The 8187-nt window shown below is 40.1% G+C and overlaps 1 long non-coding RNA gene across 1 annotated transcript; it reads left to right on the top strand.

Moving 5' to 3' along the window:
* Positions 1-3673: 3673 nt before the first annotated feature.
* Positions 3674-7487, top strand: LOC148845033 (uncharacterized). The gene is made up of 8 exons (XR_016102611.1): positions 3674-3717; positions 3826-3905; positions 4261-4653; positions 4735-6096; positions 6206-6285; positions 6545-6615; positions 6709-6768; positions 6878-7487. It is a non-coding gene; the product is annotated as an uncharacterized LOC148845033 (long non-coding RNA).
* The last annotated feature ends 700 nt before the right edge of the window (positions 7488-8187 follow it).

Here is an 8187-nt window from a genome sequence, read left to right as displayed (position 1 = left end):
TTAAATCGCAACCTAAAATTTAATCTTTAATAATATATCATTAATAAAATTGATAGAAAAATCCAAAATTATTTATATGTTAAAACGTTAAACACCTTTATGCATCTATCTATCAAATTTTACACTTTAAACCTATGATAAGATAAAAACTATAAGAAAACAAAGGAAATATTATATATGGCAAACAAAATAATAGGTTTTGGGCTTGAATCAATTCGAAGGGGTGAGAACCGGAAAGGACACTTGAAAGTGATACGGATTCGAAAGCAGCACAGGTATGTGATTGTTGTCGACTGTGTGCATCCCTAAATTTTAAAATTTTTAGAAGAAAATGTTTGCAGGTTGTAGAGGTGACAATAATATCCTTGGTTCTTATGGGTGTAGGCAGGAAAAATGCTCGACTTGCAGGCAAAATGTGCAACCTCTTGCGGCAATACTATAAGGAAGCTTATCAACTCTTCGATGTAAATTTCTCGAATCTTAGGATCATTCGGTGTTCTCTTGCGGTTGTATTGGTTTCTAATTTGCTTGGGTTATATTTGCAATTTTAGATTGCTCGAGGCATTGCAAATTTTGGGGATGGGTTTTCCAACTCATGTGCCTTACCATTGATTTCGGTTTTCGATATCAATGTAAATATACGACACATCCCTAGCTTAATTGTCTTAATTTATCTTTTAAATCCGTAAGATAAGTGACTAGATGTTTCTTGTGGGTGTGTGGGTTACTAATTGCTTTATTCCTGTCGTTGTGCATGTAACTTTTCTTAATTTTTTAATACTCCTCTTGACTGGCATATTCCGGCATTGCCGCTTTCAAAAAATTGCGTTCAAGGAATTGATTCCACTGTTCGAATTGTTGCAGTAGCCAACCATGGCGTCGCATACGCTAGAGTCCAGAATGAGCCACTCCAACCCATTTCTTCTATATACACTCTTAAACCTTTTCTTCTCCATCGATTACTGGTTTGATATTCTTGACAGGTGAATGGCGGGGGTGCGGAAAGGAGACTCGGAACTGATAAGGATTCGTAAGCGGCACAAGTATGTATTTGTTGTAGAATGTTTGCATTCCTAGATTTTAACACTTTTGGAATATAAGTTTGCTAGTTGTGGAGGTGGCCATAAAATCCTTGGTTCCTATGGGCAAGCACGAGGAATGCTCGATTTGCAGGCAAGCTGTGCAAGCTTTCACGGCTTTACTATAAGGAAGCTGGTCAATCTTCAATGTAAGCTTCTCAACTCTCCACTTCATTCTGTGTCCTCTTTTGGGTGTATGGCTTACTAATTTGCTCTACTTAAATGTGTAGTTTTGGATTGCTCGAGGCATTGCTACTTTTGGGGAGGGCATTCCGACTATTGCGCCATACTATTGCTTCCGGTTTCCGTTAGTAATGTAAGTATATAAGAAACATCCCTTGCTTAAAGGACTTCCATTTTCTTTTAATTCATTCGGATAAGTGACTAACTATTTGTCATCAAGCTTTGAGTGGTGGCTCGACCAGAAACTGGCCGCCATTCAAGATAGGGATGTCAACGGGTGGGATCCGGGTCCGGTTTAGGTAGAAGCACTCCCGAACAGATCATTAATTGGGACAAAATCTTAGACCCAAAACCGTCCATTTTAACTTAAAATTTAGGTTTAATACCGAACCATTTAAGCTAAAAAACACCACTTTTCTTATTTAAACCGCAAACTAAAATTTAAACTTTAGTCATATATCGTTAATTAAATTGATAGAAAAATACTAAGTTACTTATATGTTAAAACGTTAAACACCTTTATTTATCTATCTATCAGATTCGACACTTTAAACCTATGAGAAGAGAAAAATTTTAAGAAAATGAAGGAAATAATATAAATGGCTAACAAAATAATCGGTTTTGGGTTTGAATCGATTCGGGAGGGGCGAGAACCGGAACCAACCTAATTGTTTATTTCGACATAATCATGGAGCCGGATCCTTTATAAATGGTTGGGTTTATTCGGGCCAGTCGGGTTGACAGCCCCTTCAAGAACATGAACGATGAGAGCGATTGTGCAGCAGCAGGTTGGTATCCCTTTTTCTTCTCGCTTTGGACCTGTACTTCGAGGTAAGGACCATTCAAAACCGCACTCGATGTTCGTACCTTTGTTATTGAAGCATAAGATTTTGCCCTGGGAAGTTGAATTTGGATTCACACGAATTAATAAATTGTGCTAATGCAATTTCTGCCTCGTCATTCTAGGAACATTCTAATGGGTTCGCATTGTCAACTGCCATATCAGAATGACTGCGATAGTGTAAGCCAACATCAGTTATATCTGTTGAAACTTTTTATATGGGCTTCTTTTGCTTTATTGACGTTGTTGTGCTTGTAACCTCTTTTAATTTTCTAATACTCCCCTTGGCTTCTACAGGCATTGCCACTTCCATGAGATTGCATCATTGGAGCTGATTCAAGCATTCGAATTGGAGCAGTAGTCCGCTGAGGCCTTGCATACGCTGGAGTCCAGAATAAGCCACTCTAGCCCATTTCTTCTATATTTACTTCTAAACTATTTCTTGTCCACCTGTTTCTAATTACATATTCTTGACAGGTGAATGGCGTGAGCGCATAGGAGACTCGGAAGCGATACGAATGCAAAAGCTGCACAGGTATGTGTTCTTTGTACAATGTCTGCATACCTAAATTATATCATTTTTGGAAGACAAGGTTTGTCGGTCGAGGCAGTGGCTATAATATACTCGGGTTTTATGGGTGCAGGCACGAAGAATGCTCGACTTGCGGAAGATAAACAACCTCTCGCGGAAAAACTATAAGGAAGCCGATCAACTCTTAGGTGTAAGCTTCTCAATTCTCATATCCATTTGGTGTTCTCGTTTGGATGTATGAGTTACTAAATTGCTTTGGTTATATGCGTAGTTTTTTATTTTCTCGAGGCATTTCTACTTTTGGTGATCGACTTACCAAATCCTATGCCTTACCATTGTTCCCTGTTTAATATATCAATGTAAGTATAAGAAACATCCCGGTTGTGGAGGTGACCATAATATCGTTGGTTCTTATGGGTGCAGGTACAAAGAATGCTCGACTTGCGGGCAAGATGCGCAACCTCTCGCGGCAATACTATAAGGAAGTCGATCTACTCTTCGGTGTAAGCTTCTCAATTCTCAACTTCATTTGGTGTTCTCGTTTGGGTGTATGGGTTACTATTTTGATTTGGCTATATGCATAGATTTAGATTGTTCGAGCCTTTGCTACTTTTGGCGATCGGCTTGCCGGATCCTGCGCCTTACCATTGTTCCCTGTTTTTGATACCAATGAAAGTATAGGAAACATCCCGTGCTTAATTCAGTTCCGTTTTATTTTAATTCCGTAGGATAAATGACTGGATGTTGTTATGGGTGTGTGGGTTACTAATTGCTCAATTGCCGTTGTTGTGCTTGAAACTTCTCTTAATTTGATAGTAATCCTCATGATTAACACCTTCTTGCATTGCCACTTTCAGGAGATTGCATCCGCGGAGCTGATTCAAGCGTTCGAATTGTAGTAGTGATCAGAAATTCTTGACAGGTGAATGGCGTGGGTGCATCCTCATGATTAACCCATTTCTTCTTTATTCTCTCTTAGACATTTTGTTTTCCACTTGTTTCTGATTAGAAATTCTTGACAGGTGAATGGCGTGGGTGCGGAAAGGAGACTCGAAAGTGATACGGATTCGGAAGCGGCACAAGTATGCGATTGTTGTCGAATGTGTGCATCCCTAAATTTTAAAATTTTTGAAGAAAAGGTTTGCCGGTTGTCGAGGTGACAATAATATCCTTGGTTCTTATGGGTGCAGGCACGAAGAATGCTCACCTTGCAAGCAACATGCACAACCTCTCACGTCAATTCTATAAGGAAGCCGATCAACTCTTCAATGTAAATTTCCCAAACATCCGGATCATTCGATGTTCTCTTGTGGTTGTATTGGTTCCTAGTTTGCTTGGGTTATATATGCAGTTTTAGATTGCTTGAGGCGTTGCAAATTTTAGGGATGGGCTTACCAACTCCTGCGCCTTACCATTGATTCCGGTTTTCGGTATCAATGTAAATATTTGACACATCCCTAATTTAGTTGACTTCTTTTATGTTTTAAATCCGTAAGATAAGTGACTAGATGTTTCTTGTGGGTGTGTGGGTTACTAATTGCTCTATTCCTGTCATTGTGCATGTAACTTTTCTTAACTTTTTAATAGTCCTGTTGACTGGCATATTTCGGCATTGCTGCTTTCAGGAAATTGCATCCGTGGAGTTGATTCAATCGTTTAGATTGTTGCGGCAACCAGCCATGGCCTCGCATACGCCGGAGTCCAGAATGAGCCACTCCAACCCGTTTCTTCTATATACACTCTTAAACCATTTCTTCCCCACCTATTTCTGATTAGATATGCTTGACAGGTGAATGGCGTGGGTGCGGAAAGGAGACTCGGAAGCGGCACAGTTATGTGTTTGTTGTAGAATGTCTACATTCCTAGATTTTAGCACTTTTGGAATATAAGTTTGCCGGTTGTGGAGGTGACCATAATATCGTAGGTTCCTATGGGTAGGCACGAACAATGCTCGATTTGCATGCAAACTGTGCAAGTTCTCACGGCTTTACTATAAGGAAGCTGGTCCAATCTTCGGTGTGAGCTTCTCAACTCTCTACTTCATTCTGTGTCCTCTTTTTTGTGTATGGCTTACTAATTTTCTCAGGTTATATGTGTAGTTTTGGATTGCTCGAGGCGTTGCAACTTTTGGGGTGGGCATTCTGACTATTGCGCCATACTATTGTTTCCGGTTTCCGTTAATAATGTAAGTATATAGTACACATCTCTTGCTTAAAGGACTTCCAGTTTCTTTTAATTCCTTCAGATAAGTGACTGACTATTTCTCATCAAGCTTTGAGTGGTGGCTCGACCGAAAATTGGCCGCCATTCAATATAGGGCTGTCAACGGGTGGGATCCGGGTCCGGTCTAGGTAGAAGCACTCCCGAATAGATGATTAATTGGGACAAAATCTTGGACCCAAAATCGTCCGTTTTAACTTAAAATTTAGGTTGAAACAAAAACATAGGTTTAATACCGAACCATTTAAGCTAAAAAAAAACACTTTTCTTATTTAAACCACAAACTAAAATTTAAACTTTAGTCATATATCGTTAATTAAATTGATAGAAAAATACTAAGTTACTTATATGTTAAAACGTTAAACACCTTTATTTATCTATCTATCAGATTTGACACTTTAAACCTATGATAAGAGAAAAACTATAAGAAAACGAAGGAAATAATATATATGGCTAACAAAATAATCGGTTTTGGGCATGAATCAATTTGGGAGGGGCGAGAACCGGAACCTACCCAATTATTTATTTCAACTTTACCATGGAGCCGGATCCTTTATAAATGGTTGGGTTTATTCGGGCCAGTCGGGTAGACCTAAACCGTTGACAGCCCCTTCAAGAACATGAACGATGAGAGTGATTATGCTACAGCAAGGTTGGTATCCCTTTTTCTTCTCCCTTCGGACCTGTATTTCGAGGTAAGGACCTTTCAAAACTGCACTCGATGTTCGTACCTTTGTTATTGAAGCATAAGATTTTGTCCTGCGAAGTTGATTTTGGATTCACACGAATTAATAAATTCTGCTAATGCAATTTCTGCCTTGTCATTGCATTATCATTCTAATGGGTTCGCATTGTCAACTGCCGTATCAAAATGACTATGATAGTGTAACCCAACATTGGTTATATCTGTTGAAACTTTTTATAAGGTCTTCTCTTGCTTCATTGTCGTTTTTGTGCTTGTATCTTGTTTTTAATGTTCTAATACTCCCCTTGACTTCTACAGGCATTGCCACTTCCATGAGATTGCATCATTGGAGCTGATTCAAGCGTTCGAATTGGGGCAGTAGTCCGCCGAGGCCTTGCATACGCTGGAATCCAGAATAAGCCACTCTAACCCATTTCTTCTATATTTACTTCTAAACTATTTCTTGTCCACCTGTTTATGATTACATATTCTTGACAGGTGAAGGGCGTGAGCGCATAGGAGACTCGGAAGCGATACGGATGCAGAAGCTGCACAGGTATGTGTTTTTTGTTCAATGTCTGCATACCTAAATTATATCAGTTTTGGAAGACAAGGTTTGTCAGTCGTGGCAGTGGCTATAATATCCTCGGGTTTTATGGGTGCAGGCACGAAGAATGCTCGACTTGCGGGCAAGATACACAACCTATCGCGGAAAAACTATAAGGAAGCCGATCAACTCTTCGGTGTAAGCTTCTTAATTCTCTTATTCATTTGGTGTTTTCGTTTGGATTTATGGGTTACTAAATTGCGATATCAATGTAAGTATAGGAAACATCCGTGCTTAATTCAGTTTCGTTTTCTTTTAATTCTATAGGATAACTGAATGGATGTTTCTTGTGGGTGTGTGGGTTACTAATTGCTATATTGCCATTGTTTTGCTTGTAATTTTTCTGAATTTATTAATAATCCTCATCACCGACACCTTCATGCATTGCCACTTTTAGGAGATTGGATCCACGGAGCCGATTCAAGCGTTTGGATTGTAGCAGTGAACAGCCATGGCCTCGCATACGCTGTAGTCCAGAATGAGCCACTCCAACCCATTTCTTTTGTATACACTCTTAAGCTTTTTCTTCTCCACCTATTTCTAATTAGATATTCTTGGTAGGTGAATGGCGTGGGCGTGGAAAGAAGGCTCGGAAGTGATACGAATTTGGAAGCGGCACGAGTATGTGTTTGTTGTAGAATGTATACTTCCCTAAATTTTAAAATTTTTTGAAGAAAAGGTTTGTCATTTGTGGAGGTGAGAATAATATCCTTGGTTTTTCTGGGTGCAGGCACGAAGAATGCTCAACTTGCCGGCAAGATGCACAACCTCTCACGGCAATACTGAAAGAATGGTAGGATCCATCTAATGGACGCCATAAAGGTTGCGGAATGGGTGGGCGAATTTCAAAAATTTTCCTACCTTCTCCCAACTGGGAATCATATTCCCTAAATTTAGAATACAATATTCAAGGATCCTACTTGAACCATAATCAAACCAGATCTGTACCAAAAGACAAATGGGAGGAATATACCTGATCCGGAGAAGCACTATCTCCTAAAGTTGGTGTTCACGCCCAAAGAATGCTCCAAGATCCGTTCCTGCTGAAGATGACATAGCTGTGGATGGAACAGAACCAGCAGGGTGCGTCCTACACACTGGATCCTTCACAAGAATCCACTATAAACACTAAACACTGAATCCTTTTAGTCTTTGTTGCAAGACTAATGTCAAGAACAGATTTCTTGACTCTTTTTTTTCTGCAAAGATCAAATCTTGGAAGGGCAGATGGCGGCGGCAGGAGGAGAACTCCAAGGGCGAAAAAGGGCTGAACTGCTTCTTCTTCTTTTTCTGGAGTATGAATGAGATCCTATCTCAATTCGCAGGAGATATCCTATATCTCTTCAAGGTGGTTCAAAATCTGATGTATTTCTCTCTTTCTTGGTTAGGGTTTCTCCTCCTTTCTTCTTGATTAAAAATCCTCCTAATTAGGAGTTATCCCAATCCAAATCAGTATTTGGATAGGGGATAATCTTAATCCTATCTGCAGATAAAGTTAGCTTACTCCTGATCTTATCAGGAGGTTACCAGATTCAAATCTAATTTGAATTTGGTCTCCAAGAGTGGATAAGGCTAAAGGCCCAATCCTTTTACTAACATTAATCTCAGATTCGCCCCAAGGATGGGTGATCATATCAGCCCACCTCGAAATGGGCTTCTGGCCCATTAAGTGTTCAGTGTCTAATTACTTTCCAATCTGCTGCCCAGTTGGACTTCTTTGTATGGCGTGGGACCCAAGCATTGATCTACACACCAACCACATGGGTTCGGCCCAGCCTTTAATACAAGGCCCAGCCGAATTCACTGAAAAACTCAATGAACCCCTTGAGTCCATCATATGGACCCTATGGGCCCAACACTTACATTAAGTAGTCCCTGGGCCAAGCCATCTTATAAAAACCCAGGGACTGTGGGTAGGTGCAAGATTAGCCCATCAGGTATTATCCTCAATGGTCTTACACTTAACCTCTCAGCCCTTAATGATCAAGCACTGCCCGACAAGAGAGGACCTCTCCCTCGGCTGCAAGGAACAGTGCCGCA

This window comes from Nelumbo lutea, chromosome 7 (genome assembly GCF_056320005.1).
Source record: "Nelumbo lutea isolate HS-2025 chromosome 7, American lotus-T2T, whole genome shotgun sequence".
Lineage (NCBI taxonomy): Eukaryota > Viridiplantae > Streptophyta > Magnoliopsida > Proteales > Nelumbonaceae > Nelumbo > Nelumbo lutea.
This window is presented reverse-complemented; position numbering and strand designations above follow the sequence as displayed.